The sequence below is a fragment of the Loxodonta africana genome, chromosome 3 (genome assembly GCF_030014295.1).
Source record: "Loxodonta africana isolate mLoxAfr1 chromosome 3, mLoxAfr1.hap2, whole genome shotgun sequence".
NCBI classification, from domain to species: domain Eukaryota; kingdom Metazoa; phylum Chordata; class Mammalia; order Proboscidea; family Elephantidae; genus Loxodonta; species Loxodonta africana.
Genome location: NC_087344.1, coordinates 91616935 through 91636655, shown reverse-complemented (window position 1 = coordinate 91636655; position 19721 = coordinate 91616935).

Sequence of the window (19721 nt, the reverse complement as noted above, 5' to 3'; positions counted from 1 at the left end):
GGGAGCGAATGGCCTAAGGATTCCTGGCACAGACACCTCTCACTCGTCCAGAGAGGAACATTACACTTTTACAAGTCCCGATTTATATACTTGCCTGGGCCCTCAGCCCTGCCAGGACTTTATAGGTTTCTAAGTGGTCCTGTCTCCGGGGGAAATGCAAAGGGAACGTGAACGGGAAGGAATTGCCAGCCTTCGGTAGCCCCATGGCTCCAGAGCAAAGCCTTTCAATTTATTCCTGGGGGCCCCAGAGCCCATGCCCCTGCAGAGGGGCACTGAGAGGCAGTGATGAAACGTGCTCTTGCGGCCCTGTGCCAGGCCTCGCCACCGAAGGGATGTGACCTAGTCTGCGCAGGAGGGGGGGTGCCTGGGCTCACAGGACCAGAGAGAGCAAGCCTTCGGTGTTGGACTTGAATCTGGTTGGGTTATTTTTAGGGAAGAGCAAAGAACCCACACAGCCCAGACTTGGGGCTGACAGGGTTTAGGACCCCAGCCTCAACCTGGCACCAGATGTACTGGGCAGTTCAGAGGATACTGACTTTAATATGCAACAGGCCTGGGTTCAAATCCCAGCTCTGCCACCAACCAGCTGTGTGGTCCTCACTATTTGCTTACCTCTCTGAGCCTCAGTTTCCTCATCTGTACAATGGAGTTGGCTACCCTCAAGGACTACCCCAATGATGTTGCAAAATGACCATTGTGATGTGTCTGGCCCTGTTTTCTACTCAGTTGATTCCAAAGGCAGTTGGGAAAGTCCTTCTAAAACCCTGAGCTGGCCCACTCCCCAGGCTGGGGGCTCCCATGGAGGAGTGACCAGAGTCATCACAAAAACTCTGGCTTCTAGAGGCTGCCTTGGTGAGACACAGCGGCAGTGCCAGTCACATCTTCCTCCAGCTCCCCTCACCCTGAGACCAGGAGGAGGCAGGAAGAGGGTGGCTCCCATGTGTTCTCTGTGGTCACATGGCCTCTCTCAGATCCTGGTGGCCTTACCTTTCGCTGTGTGACCTTGTCTTGTTGGAGGGTCCAGTGAGAGGATGCAAGTAATATGCTCAGAACACGGCCAGGCACAGTCAGCACCCAGTACCTGCCAGCCATAATCATCATTATCATTAGGTGCTATTACCCCCTTTGACAGATGGACACACTCAGGGTAAGGACACACTCAGGGAAAGACACAGGGGGAGCTGAACCCTGGTGGACTGACCCAGACTGTTCACCCCTCCACTCCCACCCTTGCCTTCACCTCTCCCTCTGGTACCCGGGGCCTGACACGGGGTACAGGGGGAGAGAGGGGAAGAGTGAGTGAGCAAGGCACACTGTCAGTTGCAGTAACAGCAATAGCTAGTGTTGTGAGTGCTTACTATGTACGAGGCACAGTGTAAAGCTCCACACGGATTATCTGGTTTCACCCTCTTCCCTTAATCCTGTAAGGAAGGACCATGATTACCCCCATTTTGTAGATAAGGAATCTGAGGCATATAGAAGCTCAGTAACTGCCCAGGTCACACAGTCAGAAATGAGCCCAGACAGGCTGACGCCAAACTCTGTACTATTAGCAACAATATAAAAGCTTCCTGGCAGACAAGTGGGCTGCAACAGGGGGTAGGGGGGCACTGAAGGGGTGCTGGGAGAGGGTGGGGTGGGCACAGACCTCAGATTTCTAAAAGGCAAAGCCCTCCACAGGCAAAATGAACTACTTTGAGATGACATGAGCTTCCCATCCCTGGGGGGTGTACAAGCAAGGTGTGGGCAGGAAGCTGTGAAGCAGTCCTGTCACTGGGTCAGGCCTGGACTGCACAACCTCTAAATGCCTCTTAGGCCCAGCTTGGGACTCTGTGACAGCAGCATTGTCCCTGAATGTGGACACAGGACATAGCGTGTCCAGGAGATTAACTGCGCAATTTCAGGGAAAACAGGTGGCCGAGGCTTGGGCTACTGCCTAAATATTTTCTCAGAGAGTCAGGGCTGGCAGACATCATGCCCAAGCAGCTCAGGACAGCAAGAATGGGTGGCCATTGTCTCATTAGGGGGAGAGCAGCTAGGAGTACATAACAAGGTGTGTACAAGTTTTTGTATGAGAGACTGACTTGATTTGTAAACTTTCACTTAAAGCGCAATAAATAAAAAAAGAAATTATAATAAAAAAGAATGGATTGCCAAGCTGGGGCCTCTACTTTCTGCTGCTGCCTCCCACATCCCCAGCAAGGAGCCCACACGTTAGGGAAATAAACCGGGCCTAGAGCTGCAGGGAAAGAATGATGCTGACTGCAGGCCAGAGCACAGGGGGTTCCCTCGAGCCTTGGAGGTGGCCAGGACACAGCCAGGGCTGCAGAGAGCATCTCCCCAACACCCCTCCTTCACAGATGGGAAAACCGAGGCTCCAAGAGGTCAGATTGGTCTCAACAGGGCTTCATCTTCTCTGCTCCCCAGGGGGACAGGGAGGCTGTGATTCACAAGGAGGAGTGAGGAGATTAGGCCCAAAGAAGGAAAGACCCTCCTGGAGAAGACTGGCAGCGAGTCCAGAACCCAGGCCTCAGTGGCTCCCACCTGTCTGCTCACTTGGCAGCACCCTTAGGAACAAGCCATCTGAAGGCAGCCCAGTCTTAGAGGAGGCAGGAACAGAAGACCAGAGGCCCTGAGGGCCACTTTACCTCTCAAAGACTCAGTCTACCCATCTTCACAACGAGCTTCCATAGCCCCAAACATCACCAGGATTAGCCTCTCTGAGTGGAGGGCCAGCCAGACTTCTGTATTTGAAAAGCTCCATCGGTGGCTACTGCCAGAACAAAATGCCTCTCTGAGTCCTTCCTTGTAGGTCTTTGTTTTGTTCAGTTCTACAGCCACCAAGTGCTAACTACCTGCTGTGCATGGGGTTTGCTCCCTGTGCGCGGCCTCCTGTGGGACCAGAGCATACATAGTGAATTAGCCAAGGGCTCTGGATAAGCTCATGAGCTAAAAGAGGTCAGAACCAGGCTGGGTTCTGTGCAGGTTACCCAGTGAGCAAAGGAAAAGCAGAGGCTGGACTCCAGCTCTCTCAACTCCCGGCCAGAGGTCCAGGATGCCTACAGCCCCTCCAAATTCAGTCTTTCCTTGATCTTTTTCCATGGGGAATCTCATCTCCTGATGACAGGAAGTTCCTCAAGGCTGGGTCACCCAAGTCCACCTTCCACACAGAGATCATTCAGTATAGCATGCAGCATGGGTACAGCAGGTTGGCTTGAAGGCCCCAGTGGCTGTTGGGCTTGAGCCTGGGTCTTGAGAGATGGCCCCACAGCCTGAGGCTCTAAGGTCTTTCTGTCACTTAGGCCCAGGGTTTCACCCAGTCCATCTCAGAAGGGCCTGTAAGAGAAATCTAGTTCAATTCCCATTTTCCAGATGGGGAGGTATAGGCCTAGGGAAGGGTAGAGACTGGCCACCAAGTGTAAAACCCAAGCCAGGACACATTCTGTCACAATTTGCCTTTTCCTGAAGAGACCCAGCCCAAACAGACCTAAGACTCATCTGTTCCTCATTTACCTTTTGGGTCCCCTCGACTCATCAAACTGTCTCCAAGTCTTCTGTGAGCACAGGGAGGCAGATGATTCACCCCAGCCCTACCTCTGAACAGCCTCACGCTCCAGGCGGAAAACAAGCTCCTAAACAGCCCCCATTAGAACCCATTATGGACAAAGCACCATGTCTTAACTCCCCGATTGACAAGGCACTCACCACCACCAAGGCAGCCCGTTTCATCTTTGTTCGGTCTGGCCATGAGAAAATTCTTCCCTCCATGTTCTTGATATATTATGCAGTGAAATAAGACAGTGTATATAACGTAAGAATAATTGTAAAAATATATTCATGCCTAGAAGAAAGTCTAGAAGGATGCATCCCAGAAGGTTAATAGTGGTTTATTTTGGATTGATGGTAATATTTATTGCTTCCTCATAAATTTTCTAAATTTCAGATTCTTCTCCAAATTTTCTCCAGCCTCTTTCAGTCTCACTTTCCTAGTCTATAAAATAGGAACAAAAACCTCTACCACAGTGGTAGTTACGTAAATGGATGACATACATGAATGTGTCAGATATACAATAGGCATTTAGTAAATGATTGTTATTATGAATGCCATTTAGCGAATGCTGGAACACACAAGGGCTAAACACAACCTTAGCAACCATAAATTCCAGTCCTCTCATTTTACAAGATGCAACACTGAGGCCCAGAGCTTGAAGGAAAAGTAAGAGAGGAAAACAATCAGAAGTAGACTCTGGAAGGAGCTGCTGTTCTAATGAAGATTAAAGAGTCTGTCCAACATAGATTTTAAAATAAAAAATGTTATTAGAGATAAAGAGGGACATTTTATAATGATAAGAGGGTCAATCCGTCAAGAAAATATAAAACTATAAACATATATGTACCTAACACCTCACCAAACCCATTGCTGTCAAGTTGATTCTGACTCATAGCCACCCTACAGGACAGAGTAGAACTGCCCCATAGGGTTTCCAAGGAGCAGTTGGTAGATTCGAACTGCCAACATTTTGGTTAACAGCCAAACTCTTAACCACTGTGCCACCAGGGCTCCATACCTAACAACAGAGCCCCCAAAATACATGAAGCAAAAATGGACAGAATTGAAGGGAGAAATAGACAATTCAACAATAATAGTTAGAGACTTCAATACCCTACTTTTAATAATAGATAGGACAATAGGCAGAAGATCAACAAGGAAACGGAAGACTTGAACAACAGTATAAACCACTAGACCTAACCAACATCCACTCAACAACAAAAGAATGCCCATTATTCTCTACTGCATACAGAGCATTCTCCAGGATAGGACATGTACTAGGCCATCAAACAAGCCTCAATAAATTTAAAAATAGTGAAGTCATCCAAAATATCTTCTCCAAACACAATGAAGTAAAATTAGGAATCCATGTGGAGAGAAATTAGAAAATACTTCAAGATGAGTGAAAATGGAAACAGAACATACCAAAATATATGAGGTGCAGCTAAAGTAGTATTTAAAGGAAAATTTATGGCTACAAATGCCTATATTAAAAAAGAAAAACCTCAAATCAATGAAGTAACTTTCCACATTAAGACACTGGAACAAGAAGCTCCAGCTAAACCCAGAGCAACCAGAAGGAATGAAATAATAAAGATTAGAATGGAAATTAATGAAATAAAGAAGAGGAAAATAATAGATAAAATCAAGGAAACAATGGTTGGTCCTTTGAAAAGATCAACAAATATTGACAGACTTCACCTGGACTGACCAAGCAAAGAAAGAGAGAAGACACACATTAGAAGTGAAAGTGGGGATGTTACTACCAACCTTAAACCAAAAACCAAACCCATTGCCATCAGGTCGATTTCTACTCATAGTAACCCTACAGGACAGAGTAGAGCTGTTCCACAGGATTTCCAAGGCTGTAATCTTTGGGGCAGTTCTACTCTGTCCTGTAGGGTCGCTATGAGTCGGAATTGACTCGACGGCACTGGATGGGAATCTTTATGCAAGCAGATAGCCACTTCTTTCTCCCACAGAGCAGCTGGTGATTTTGAACCACTAAACTTCTGGTTAGCAGCCAAGCTCTCAACCACTGCACCACCAGGGCTCCTTCTACAAACCTTACAAAAATAAAAAGATTATGAGGAAATAACTATGAACAACTGTATGCCAAAAAGTTAGGTAGCTAACATTGTTACTGTTGCTAGGTGCCATCGAGTAGGTTCCAACTCATAGCAACACTATGTACAACACCACAAAACACTGCCCTGTCCTGCACCATCCTCACAATTGTTATGCTGATGTCCATTGTTGCAGCTGCTGTGTCAATCCATCTCATTGAGGGTCTTCCTCTTTTTTGCTGACCCTCTACTTTGCCGGGCATAATGTCCTTCTCTAGGGGGTGGTTCCTCCTTATAACATGTCCAAAGTACATGAGATGAAGTCTCACTATCCTTGCTTCTGAGGAGCATTCTGGCTGTACTTCTTCCAAGACAGATTTGTTCACTATTCTGGCAGTCCATGGTATGTTCGATACTATTTGCTAACACCGCAATTCAAAGGTGTCAGTTCTTCTTTGGTCTTTCTTATTTGTTGTCCAGCTTTCTCATGCATATGAGGCAGTTGAAAATACCCTGGCTTGGATCAGACACACCTTAGTCCTCAGGGTGGTATGCTTGCTTTTTCACACTTTAAAGAGGTCTTTTGAAACAGACTTGCCCAAAGCAACGTGCCGTTTGATTTCTCTACTGCTGCTTCCATGGGTGTTGATTGTGGATCCAAGTAAAATGAAATCCTTGACAACTTCTTATTTTCTCCACTTAGCGTGATGTTGCTTATTGGTCCAGTTGTGAGTATTTTTGTTTTCTTTATGTTCTTTATGAAGGCCGTGGTCTTTGATCTTCATCAGTAAGTGCCTCAAGTCCTCTTCACTTTCAGCAAGCAAAATTGTGTCATCTGCATATCACAGACCGTTACTGAGTCTTCCTTCAATCCTGATGCCCTGTACTTCTTCATATAGTCCAACTTCTAAGATTATCTGTTCAGCGTACAGATTGAATAAGTATGGTGAAAGAATACAGCCCTGATGCACACCTTTCCTGACTTCAAAACACGCAGTACCCCTTGTTCAGTTCGAACGACTGCCTCTTGGTATATGTACAGGTTCCACATGAGCACAATTAAGTGTTCTGAAATTCTCATTCTTCACAATGTTATTCATAATTTGTTATGATCCACACAGTCTAATGCCTTTGCACAGTCAATAAAACACAGGTAAACATCTTCCAACCAAGATTCATCTGACATCAGCAATGATATTCCTTGTTCCACATTCTCTTCTGAATCCAACTTGAAGTTCTGGCAGTTCCTTGTTGATGTACTGCTGTAACCGCTTTTGGATGATCTTCAGCAAAATTTTCCTTGAGTGCGATATTAATGATATTGTTCGATAATTTCCACATTCTGTTGGATCACTTTTATTTGGAATGGGCACAAATATGGATCTCTTCCAGTTGGTTGGCCAGATTTCTGTCTTCCAAATTCTTGGCATAGACAAGTGAGCACCTCCAGCACTGCATCCATTTGTTGAAACATCTTAGTTGGTATTTCATCAATTCCTGGAGCCTTGTTTTTCGATAATGCCTTGGAGTGCAGCTTGGACTTCTTCCTTCAGTACCATTGGTTCCTGATCAGATGCCACCTCCTGAAATGATTGAATGTTGACCAGTTCTTTTTGGTACAGTGACTTTGTGTATTCCTTCCATCTGCTTTTGATGCTTCCTGCCTCATTCAATATTTTCCTGTAGAATCCTCCAATATTCCAATTTGAGGTTCGAATTTTTTCTTCAGTTCTTTCAGCTTAAGCAATGCCAAGCATGTTCTTCCCTTTTGGTTTTCTAACTCCAGGGCTTTGCACATGTCATCGTTAATACTGTACTTTGTCTTCTTGAGCAGCCCTTTGGAATCTTCTCTTCAGCTCTTTTACTTCATCATTTGTTTCCATTTGCTTTAGCTACTCTGTGTTCAAGAGCAAGCTTCAGGGTCTCTTCTGACATCCATTTTGGCCTTTTCTTTCTTTCCTGTCTTTTTGATGATCTCTTAACTTTCTTCATTTACGATGTCCTTTAATGTTATTCCACAACTCGTCTGGTCTTCAGTCATTAGTGTTCAATGCATCAAATCTAGTCTTAAGATGGTCTCTAAATTCAGGTGGTATATACTCAAGGTCATATTTTGGCTCTCATGGACTACCTCTGGTTTTCTTCAGCTTCAACTTGAATATGAGCAACTGACGGTCTGTTCCACAGTTGGCCCTTGGCCTTGTTCTGACTAATGATATTGAGCTTCTCCATCGTCCCTTCCCACAGATGTAGTTGATTTGATTCCTGTGTATTCCATCTAGCAAAGTCCACATGTATTGTTGCTGTTTATGTTGTTGAAAAAAGATATTTGCAATGAAGAAGTCACTGGTCTTACAAAATTCTATCATCCCATCTCTAGCATCATTTCTATCAACAAGGACATATTTTCCAACTACTAATTCTTTTTTCTTTCTAACTTTCTCATTCCAATCACCAGTAATTATCAGTGCATGTTATCAGGGGGAATCAGTCCCTGGAGAAGGACATCATTCTTGGTAAGTAAAGGGTCAGCGAAAAAAAGGAAGGTCCTCAATGAGTTGGATTGTCAGAGTGGCTGGAACAACGGGCTCAAGTATAATAATGATTGTCAGGATGGCAGGACCGGGCATTGTTTCCTTATGTTGTACATAGGTTCGCTATATGTTAGAACCTACTAGATGGCACCTAAAAACAACAACAACAACAATGCCTAGGATATCGATCTTTATGCATTCCATTTCATCTTTGATGACTTCTAATTTTCCTAGATTCATACTTCATATAGTGGACATTCCAATTACTAACGAATGTTTGCAGCTGTTTCTTCTAATTTTGAGGCGTGCCACATCAGCAAATGAAAGTCCCAAAAGCTTGACTCCATCCATGCCATTAAAATTTACTTTGAGGAGGCAGCTCTTCCCCAATCGTATTTTGAGTGTCTTCCAACTTGAGGGACTTATCTTCCAGAACTGTATCAGACAACGTTCTACTGCTGTTCTTAAGGTTTTCACTGGCCAGTTTTTCAGAAGTAGACTGCCAGGACCTTCCTCCTGATCTGTCTTAGTCTGGAAGCTCCACTGAAACCTGTCCACCATGGATGACCCTGCTGGAATTTGAAATTCTGGTGGCATAGCTTCTAAGCACCACAGCAACATACAAGCCACCACAGTATGACAAACTGACAGATGAGTGGTGGAGATAACTAAGATAAAATGGACAAATTCCTAGAAAAACACAAACTACCAAAATTGACTCAAGAAGAAATAGAAGATCTGAATAGACCTTTAACAAGTAAAGAGATGGAATTAATAATAAAAAAAAAAAAATTCACACAAAGAAAAGCCCACTCTCAAATAGCTTCGCTTCTACCAAACATTTAAAAAAGAATTAATATAGATTTTTTCACAAAGTCTTCAAAAATCGGAGAGGAGGAGATACTTCCCAACTCATTCTATGAGGCCAGTATTACCCTGATATCCAAACCAGACAGAGATATCACAAGGAAAGAAAACTATAGACCAATATCTCATAAACATAAATGCAAAATCCTCAGTGAAAATACCAGCAAACCAAATTCAGCAGTATATTAAAAGGATTATACACCACGACCCAGCAGGATTTATCGCAGGAATGCAAGGTTCATTGGTTTAAAACCCAAAAATCAATTAATGTAATACACCTTACCAATAGAAGAGAGAATAAAAGCCACGTGATTATCTCAATAGATGTAGAAAAAGCATTTGACAAAACCCAACACTTTTTCGTAATGAAAACACTTAAGAAACTAAGAATAGAAGAGAGCTTTTTTGACTTGATAAAGATCATCTACAAAAAAAACACAGCTAATATACTTAATGGTGAAAGACTGGTAAGATTAGGAACAGGATAAGTATGTCTGCTCTCACCACTTCTAGTCAACATTGTACTGGAAGTTCTCACCAATTCAATAAGGCAAGAAAAAAAAATAAAGGCATCCAGACTGGAAAAGAAGAAGTAAAATTATTTCTATTTGCAGATGACATAACTTTGTCTAAAGAAAATCCTAAGGAATATGCGTGCACACACACATACAATTAGAGCTAATAGATTAATTCAGCAAGGTGGCAGGATACAAGATCAATACACAAAAATCTATTGTCTTTCTATGCACTTGCAATGGACAGTCAAAAAATGAAATTAAGAAAACAATTCCATTTACAATAGCGTTGAAAAGAATGAAATACTTAGGAACAAATTTAAAAGAAATCCAAAATTTATAGTCTGAAAACTACAAAAAACACTGTTGAAATAAACTAAAGAACTAAATAAATGGGAATACATCTCATGCTCATGGATCAGAAGACTTATTTTTGTTAAGGTGGCGATACTCTCCAAATTGATTTACAGACTCAGCGAAAGCTCTATCAAAAGCCCAGCTGGATTCTTTATATAAATTGGCAAGATGATCCTAAAACTCATATGAAAATTCAAAGGACCCAGAATAGCCAAAACAATCTTGGGGAAAAAAAGTTGGAGGACTCACACCTCTCAATTTGAAAACTTGCTAAAATTATACAGTAATCATGACAATGGGGTACTGTCCTAAGGACAGACCAATGGAATCAAATTGAGAGCCCACGTTTAATGGTCAGGTTATGTTCAACAAGGGTGCCAAGACCATTCAATATGGAAAGAATAGTTGTCAACAAATGGTACTGGGAGAACTGGATATCCACATGCAAAAGAATGAAGCGGGGCCCCTACCTCACACCATATACAAAGATTAACTCATAACAGATTAAAAACCTAAATACAAGATCTAAAGCTATAAAACTCTTAGCAGAAGAAAAGAATATTTAAAAGTAAATCTTTATGACCATGAATTAGGCAATGGTTTCTTAGTTATGACACCAAAAGCACAAGTGACAAAAGAAAAAACAGATAAATTTAACTTCATCAAAATTAAAATTAAAGATAAACTACGGAATGGGAGAAAATACTTTTGAATTATATATCTGACACAGGGCTTGTATCTAGAATATGTAAGTTACAACTCAGTAAGAAAAAGACAAATAAATGGGCAAAGACTCTGAATAGACATTTCTCCAAAGATATATAGATGGCCAATAAGCATATAAAAGATGTTCAACATCACTAGTCCTCAGGGAAATGCAAATCAAAATCACAATGAGATACCACTTCAGACCCACTAGAATGTCTTTAATAACAAAAAAATAATAATAATAAACATTAAAAAAACTGAAAATAACAAGTGTTGGTGAGCTTGTGGAGAAATAGGAACCTTTGTACTTTACTGACAGGAATGTAAATGGTGCAGCCACTGTGGAAAACAGTTTGGCAGTTTCTCAAAAAGTTACACATAAAATTACCATTTGTTGTTGCTGTTGTTATTAGTTGCCACTGAGTCAAGTCTGACTCATGGCAACCTTATCCACAACAGAACGAAACATTGCCTGGTTCTGTGCCATCCTCACAATCGTTGCTATGTTTGAGCCCATTGTTGCAGCCACTGTGTCAATCCATCTCACTAAGGGTATTCCTCTTTTTTACTGACCCTCTACTTCAACAAACATGATGTCCTTCTCCAGGGATTGAGCTCTCCTGATGGCGTGTGTCCAAAGATAGCAAGATGAAGCTTTGCCATCCTTGCTTCTAAGGAGCATTCTGACTGTACTTCCTCCAAGACTGATTTGTTTGTTCCTCTGGCAGTCCACAGCATATCTGATATTCTTTGCCAACACCACTGTTCAAATGCATCAATTCTCCTATCTTCCTTTTTCATTGTCCAACTTTCATATGCATAGGAGGAGACTGAATGTAGAAAACTAGATAAATGAGAAAACAAGGCAATTACTAATTTTAGAAAACAGTAAAAGTATGAGAAAAAACTAATCAGAATACAGTACTTGGATTAGTAGTAAATATTTACAGTCATAATCCAGAATACCAATATTTTAACAAAAATTTATGTGCTATATGTGCCTCTAAGGAGCCCTGGTGGCCCAACTGTTAAGCACCCACCTGCTAACCAAAAGGTTAGCCTGCAGTTTGAACCCACCAATCAGTTCTGGAGGAGAAAAACTGGGTGAACTGCTTCTGTAAAGATTATAGCCTAGAAAACCTTACGTGGCAGTTCTACCCTGTGAGTAGACTCGACAGAGCACAACAACAACATACATAATTCTACTGGGATTTTGGGGAAAAGGAACGTGTAGGGAGCATCGGAAGAAAGCCAGGCTATCATTTGCCACCCCAGAAAGCTAATAAAAAAAGTTTCAAAGAGAGGAGTCAAGAAATGACAGTTTAACATATTGAAGTATTAAAGTGAACACAGAAGAAACAGCTTAAGGATTTGAATGTAGCTGCCTCAGGAAATGGAACCAGGGTTGGAACTGGTTGAGCCTGGGGACAACTGGGGATATTGGTGTTTGTTCTAAGCCCATAGTACTATTTGATTTTTTGAAAGTGTGCTTATATTACTTTGAGAAAAATAAAAATTAATGATCAGTAGGTATATTTATTTCTTCCAAATTTCTTGGCATAGACGAGAGAGCACTTCTATCGCTGCATCCGTTTGTTGAAACATCTCAGTTGGTATTCCGTCAATTCCCTGAGCCTTGTTTTTTGCCAATGCCTTCAGTGCAGCTTGGACTTCTTACTTCAGTACAATCGGTTCCTGATGATGTTACCTCCTGAAATAGTTGAACGTTCACCAATTCTTTTTAGTATAGTGACACTGTATATTCTTTCCGTCTTCTTTTGATGTTTCCTGTGTCATTTAATATTTTCCTCATAGAATCCTTCAGGCTTGAATTTTTTTCTTCAGTTCTTTCAGCTTGAGAAATGCTGAGTGTGTTCTTCCGTTTTGGTTTTCTATCTTCAGGTCTCTGCACATGTCATCATAATATTTTACTTTGTCTTCTCGAGTCACCCTTGGAAATCTACTGTTCAGCTCTTTTACTTCATCGTTTTTTTCCTTTTGCTTTAGCTACTTGACATTCAAGAGCAAGTTTCAGAGTCTCTTCTGACATACATTTAGGTCTTTCCTTGCTCTCTTGTCTTTTTAATGATCGTATATGATGAAAAAATTTTGGTTTTTTTTTTTTTACTTTCTTCATATGTGATGTCCTCATGTCATTCCACAACTCTTATGATCGTTGATCATTAGTGTTTGAAGCACTGAATCTATTCTTGAGATGGTCTCTAAATTCAGGTGGGATATACTCAAGGTTGTACTTTTGGCTCACATGGACTTGTTCTAATTTTCTTCAGTTTCAACTTGAACTTGCTTATGAGTAATTGATGGTCTGATCCACAGTCGGCCCCTGGCCTTGTTCTGATGGATGATGTTAAGCCTTTCCATCGTCTTTTCCCACAGATGTAGTCGATTTGATTCCTGTGTATTCCATCTGGCGAGGTCCATGTGTATAGTCGCCATTTATGTTGGTGAAAAAAGGTATTTGCAATGAAGAATCATTGGTTTTGTAAAATCCAATCATGCAATTTCAGACATCATTTCTATCACCAAGGCCATTTTCCAACTGCTGATCCTTCTTCTTTGTTTCTAACTTTTGAATTCCAATCACCAATAATTAGTGCATCCTGACTGCATGTTCGATCAATTTCAGACTGCAGAAGTTGGTAAAAATCTTCTGTTTCTTCATCTTTGGCTTTAGTGGTTAGTGTGTAAACTTGAATAATAGTCATTTTAACTGGTCTTCCTTGCAGGCATATGGATATCATCCTATCACTGATAGCGTTATACTTCAGGATAGATGTTGAAATGCTCTTTTTGATGATGAATGTGACACCATTCCTTTTCTAGTTGTCGTTCCTGGCATAGTATACCATATAATTGTCTGATTCAAAATGTCCATTACCAGTCCATTTCAGTTCACTAATGCCTAGGATATTGATCTTTATGTGTCCCATTTCATTTCTGACAACTTCCAAATTTTCTAGATTCATACTTTGTATATTCCAGGTTCCAATTATTATTGGATGTTTGCAGTTGTTTCTTCTCATTTTGAATCATGCCACACCAGCAAATGAAGGTCCCAAAAGCTTGACTCCATCCACATCATTAGGGTTGACTCTGCTTTAAGGAGGCACCTCTTTCCCAGTTGTATTTTGAGTGCCTTCTAACCTGAGGGGCTCATCTTCTGGCGCTATATCAGACAGTGTTCTGCTGCTATTCATAAGGTTTTCACTGGCTAATTCTTTTCAAAAGTAGACTGCCGGGTCCTTCTTCCTAGTCTGTCTTAGTCTGGAAGCTGAGATGAAACCTGTCCACCATGGGTGACCCTGCTGGTATTTGAATACCAGTGGCATAGCTCCCAGCATCACAGTAACATACAAATTCCCACAGTATGACAACCTGACAGACATGTCAGATGGATCCTGGCTGAAAGCAGAGAATACCAGGAAGATGTTTACTTGTGTTTTATTGACTATGCAAAGGCATTCAAATGTGTGGATCATAACAAATTATGGATAACATTATGGAGAATGGGAATTCCAGAACACTTAATTGTGCTCATGAGGAACCTGCACATGAATCAGGAAGCAGTCGTTCGAACAGAACAAGGGGATACTGGATGGTTTAAAGTCAGGAAGGGTGTGTGTCAGGACTGTATCCTTTCACCATACCTATTCAATCTGTATGCTGAGCAAATAACCCAAGAAGTTGGACCATATGAAGAAGAACAGGACATCAGGATTGGAGGAAGACTCATTAACAACCTGTGTTATGCAAATGACACAACCTTGCTTGCTGAAAGTGAAGAGGACTTGGAGCACTTACTGATGAAGATCAAAGACCACAGCCTTCAGTATGGATTACACCTCAACATAAGGAAAACAAAAGTCCTCACAACTGGACCAATGAGCAACATCATGATAAACGGAGAGGAGACTAAGGTTGTCAAGGATTTCATTTCACTTGGACCCACAGTCAACACCCATGGAAGCAGCAGTCAGAAATCAAAAGACGCGTTGCATTGGGCAGATCAGATGCAAAAGACCTCTTTAAAGCATTGAAAAGCAAGAATGTCACCTTGAGGACTAAGGTGGGCCTGACCAAAGCCATGGTGTTTTTAATCGCCTCGTATGCATGCGAAAAGTGGACAATAAATAAGGAAGACTAAAGAAGAATTGATGCCTTTGAATTGTGGTGTTGGCAAAGAACAGTGGATATACCACGGACTGTTTTGGAAGAAGTACAACCAGAATGCTCCTTACAGCCAAGGATGGCGAAACTACATCTCACATATTTTGGACAGGTTATCAGGAGGGATCAGTCCCTGAAGCAGGACATCATGCTTGGTAAAGGAGAAGATCAGCAAAAAAGAGCAAGTCCCTCAATGAGATGGATTGACACAGTGGCTGCAAAAAATGTGTTCAAGCCTAACGACAATTATGAGGATGGCACAGGACCGGACAGTGTTTCGTTCGGCTCTGCATAGGGTTGCTATGAGTCAGAATCAACTCAATGGCACCTAACAACAACAACAGGTATATTTAATCACTTTTGCCATTTACACTGAGGTTCAGTAAATCTAAGGGACTTGCCCAAGATCCTAGTGTGGCCAAGTCAGGAGAGGAGCTGGATCCCCCAAGTTCTTTCGGACGAGCCCCCCATGTCCAGGCCATTCTCAGGCAATAGATGCAGGAAAGATAGAAGCTGAAAAGTTAATACATTGAAGAGCTGCCCATCCAATCTCAATAGGCGAGTTGGCTTACCCCTCCAACATGGGAAGGACAGTGTAAGAAAAGTTCAATCCATTTATCTTATGGCCGATGAAGCCAGCTAAGCACAGAAAAAATGCATGACCATAATTTGCATTGATTTGACCCAAAAGCTTTACTTTCAAAGAGAGGGAGAAATATGAGACCAGGGGAAATTCTTCTCAATGACTGTGAATTCTCAGGCCACAAAGAAGGGAAGAAAATTTCCATAATATTCCACCTTATCCTGTACACGTTTCCACGCACCCTTTGATGCCGCAGTTCAGAAAGCAGCTGCTTCTGCCCACTCCCCCCCTCCCCCCACCTACTTTTGCAATCTCAGCTCCCATCCACCCACCACCTTGCCCCACTGCACCCCAACCTGCCTTCCAATGGAGTTATCTCAACACTGTGGTGTGCTGTTATTGGGGTGCCAGGGCCTCCTTCAGTTAGTCATGAAAGCCCCAAGGCCTGTGGGAATTTCAAGTAAAAGGACAATTGCAGCCAGTGTGGGAGGCGCCCTCGTTACCTAGCCCCCTAGGTTCCAAGGCCCTAGTGAAGCCTCAGGCGCCTCCACATGAAAGCCCTGAACTCCTCCTGTCACAGGCTGTAGTCTGCCACTCCCAGTTCTTCTCAGTTCTGCCTCATGCTTCCAGGCCTTTGTTCACACTGTGCCCTTTGCCTGGAACACTCTTCCCCTCTGATGACACTGCACTGCCTGCTGTCGGTAGGCATCTCCTCCTCTAGACTGTGGGTCTCTCAGAGACTGGGCCAGTGTGATTTCCCTCCAGACACAGCAAGGGCCTGGTGCGGAGCAGGAGCCAGTCTTCCACGGGGCTGCTGCATGTACCTGCAGCCTCTAACTCTGGTCCCAAGGGCACTCACATCTAGTGGGGAAGAAACAGAGCCCACCTGGTCCCAAAGCCCACAGTGCAGCCTCCCTTGCAATGAGCGGTTTTGGGCAGGTGGGCTTGAAAGTTGTGGAAGGGAGAGAAGAAGGAAGGAAAGGAAGGAGGGAGGGAAGGAGTATCAAATGTATGCTCCCTGGGCTTGGAGGCAGCAGTCCAGCCTTGTGGCCCTGGACAATCCACCTTCACCTCTAGAGTGGTGTGTCATAGGGTTGTCTAAGGACCCTTGATTCAGAGCTCCTTGGGGAGACTGCTGTAAATGCAGATTCCCAGCCCCCTTTAACATCTGACATCTGCAGCCCCTGCTCCAGGGCTGTGCCTGGGCTCACTGCCTCTCTCCAGGCTTGTGTACCCGCAGCCCCTAACCCTGGTCCCAAGGGGCTCTGCCTGGGCACGCACAGCTAGTGGGGAAAAAACAGAGTCCCAAGGCCAGAGCGCAGCCGCCCTTGCCTTAGGGATTTTCAGGCAGGCAGGCTTGAAAGCATTCAGTTCCCCATGCCACAGTTTCCTCCCCAGCACAGTCAGGGAGCAACTCCTACCCTGACTCCCTGGATGCTTGTGAGGGATGAGCCAGTGTGCAGATATCCTCACAAAGCTCTAGAGAGGGGGAGGCAGGCTTATGATCAAGAGTGCTATTGGAGGCCTCCCACAGGCCAGATGTGAGGTCACCGTTGAGGGGAGGGAGAAGGGACAGGTGCTGGGCAATCCTGGCCTTCTCCCAGCTGACCCACTTCCCCTCTACTTCCCATACCCACCCAAATGATGAAGGTATCCCACTGACAAATGGAGAAATTCAGACCCAGACCGCACCGGAAGGAACTGAGGCCTCTTGTATCCTCTCGAAGACAAGGGAGGCCCTACCCCATGACAAACTTTCAAACTCTCCTCATCGAAGCTAATGTTCCCATCAGTTATGGTAAAACTAAACTGCAGTCTTCTCAGCGCCAGAGTCCGTTGGATTGGGTCATGGCGCCCCCTAGTGGCTATTCCTCTGGCTTCCCCCACCTGGCATTTTGCAGGGTGGGAGGCTGGGAGTACTGGTGGGAGAAGACCCATGAGGGTTCCTGCCAGGCTGCAGGGGGCTATCTGGGGTGGTGGGAGGGACAACCTTGGATAAGGCCCTGACTACAACCAAACCAAACGGTCAGGGAAGAATAGAGAAGGGGTCGTGGAGACTACTAATCTTAACACGGAGGAAAGGGAGGCCTAGAGATGCCAGGCAGGTGTGACACGGGCCCCGGGAGCGGGCACCTGGGTGCTGGGGAGGGGTGTCACCATGCACTGGCACATCCAGGAGCAGACAGCTTCCAGAGGCAGGGGACCCTGCTCTCACACACTGTCACCGCCATGTGGCTCCTGCCCCCAGCCCAGGCCCCAGAGTCCTCGGGCCAACCACCCTCCCTGCCTTACTATCTCCACTGTTCCCCTCCCACAGCCCAATCCTGGCTGCTCCCCACCTGCCCCGGCACTGCCAGGAAGGCCATCAGGCAGGCCGAGGGGTGAGTTTGAGTTCACGTCCAAACCTCTGTGCTGCTCAGCCTTGGATCCCCTAGCGCGCCCCCTCCTGGCCTCACACCCCCCCATCCATTCAACACTTAAACCCTGCTCCCCTGGAGTGCCCAGCCACCTTGGAGAGCCTTCTCCCCTTCCCTCCAACCTCCTAGGCCTTCAGCCGTGGGCCTCACCTCCTGTTCACATTCAGCACCATCTGATGGAGCTCTCCAGACTGCTGCCACAAAACCCATAAGCCACCGCCCTGTCTTCATCCTCCGTCTGCCTGTGTCTCATCAACACTTCAGGAGTTCCCAGTTCACCTCAGCACAGCCTTAGACCTCTGCCCTCACCACACACTCCCTACTTTTGCCCTCCCCTTCACAGCCCAGTTTTAAAAAGACCTGTTTACACTCACTGGTTGTCTCTCTAAGACAGGGAGCAAAGGCCTTGAGATCGGAGGGTGCCTGTTTGAGAAATAGCAAAGATTCTGCTGTGGTTAGAGGAGAAACAAGTAAAAGAGAAATAGACTATACTGTCAGAGAGGTAACAGAGGGTTGAGTGTGGAACCTAGAGACTTAGTAAGACAAGGAACAGAAGGGCCCCCAAATCTGCAAATGAAATAACAAGAAATGGGCCAGGGCGCAGAAACAAACCCATTCCCCAGAACAATGCGGCAGGGTATCTGAAAATAGCCCGCAAACTTCTTTAAAGTTGCCTTTCAGAAGCAGCTGGAGAAAACCAGGCCCAGGAACATGCCCAGAACATCCACCTGTGACCGCCTGTGTGACCTTCCACCAGGGGCAGTGAGGGACTACAGCCCCAGCCCAGGAATCGAACCCGGGGAGCGGGAGACTGCGCAGGCGCCACACCCCATAATAAGTCCTGCTACGAATCCCAGAGGCCTCTGGGACAGGAGCCATCTTAGAAAGCTGCTTAGTGCCCACCTTAGGTAACATATCCCCGCCTGTGCCTATGAATAAACATGAATCGTTTCCCGCCAAAGAACTTTTAAAAACTTGGGCCCATCTTTTGTTCTCTGAGATGAGGGTAAGTGCGGCTCTGGGCCCTCTTGGTCTCCACTTGCAGGCCTCTTCGTTAAAGCTTTGCCTGTGTGGAAAACTACGTGCCTTACCTGCTCTTTTTTTTTTTAATTTTTATTGTGCTTTAAGTGAAAGTTTACAAATCAAGTCAGTCTCTCACACAAAAACTTATATACACCTTGCTACATACTCCCAACTGCTCTCCCCCTAATGAGACAGTCTGCTCCCTCCCTCCACTCGCTTTTCGTGTCCGTGTCCGTTTCACCAGCTTCTAACCCCATATACCCTCTCATCTGCCCTCCAGGGAGGAGATGCCAACATAGTTTCAAGTGTCCACCTGATCCAAGAAGCTCACTCCTCACCAGCATCCCTCTCCAACCCATTGTCCAGTCCAATCCCTGTCTGAAGAGTTGACTTTGGGAATGGTTCCTGTCCTGGGCCAACAGAAGGTCTGGGGGCCATGACCACCGGGGTCCTTCTAGTCTCAGTCAGACCATTAAGTCTGGTCTTTTTACAAGAATTTGAGGTCTGCATCCCACTGCTCTCCTGCTCCCTCAGGGGTTCTCTGTTGTGTTCCCTGGCAGGACAGTCATCTGTTGTAGTCAGGCACCATCTAGTTCTTCTGCTCTCAGGCTGATGTAGTCTCTGGTCTATGTGGCCCTTTCTGTCTTTTAGGCTCATAATTACTTTGTGTCTCTGGTGTTCTTCACTCTCCTTTGCTCCAGATGGGATGAGACTCATTGATGCATCTTAGATGGCTGCTTGCTAGCGTTTAAGACCCCAGATGCCACTCTTCAAAGTGGGATGCAGAATGTTTTCTTAATAGATTTTATTATGCCAATTGACTTAGATGTCCCCTGAAACCATGGTCCCCAAACCCCCGCCCCTGCTACACTGGCCTTTGAAGCATTCAGTTTATTGAGGAAACTGCTTTGCT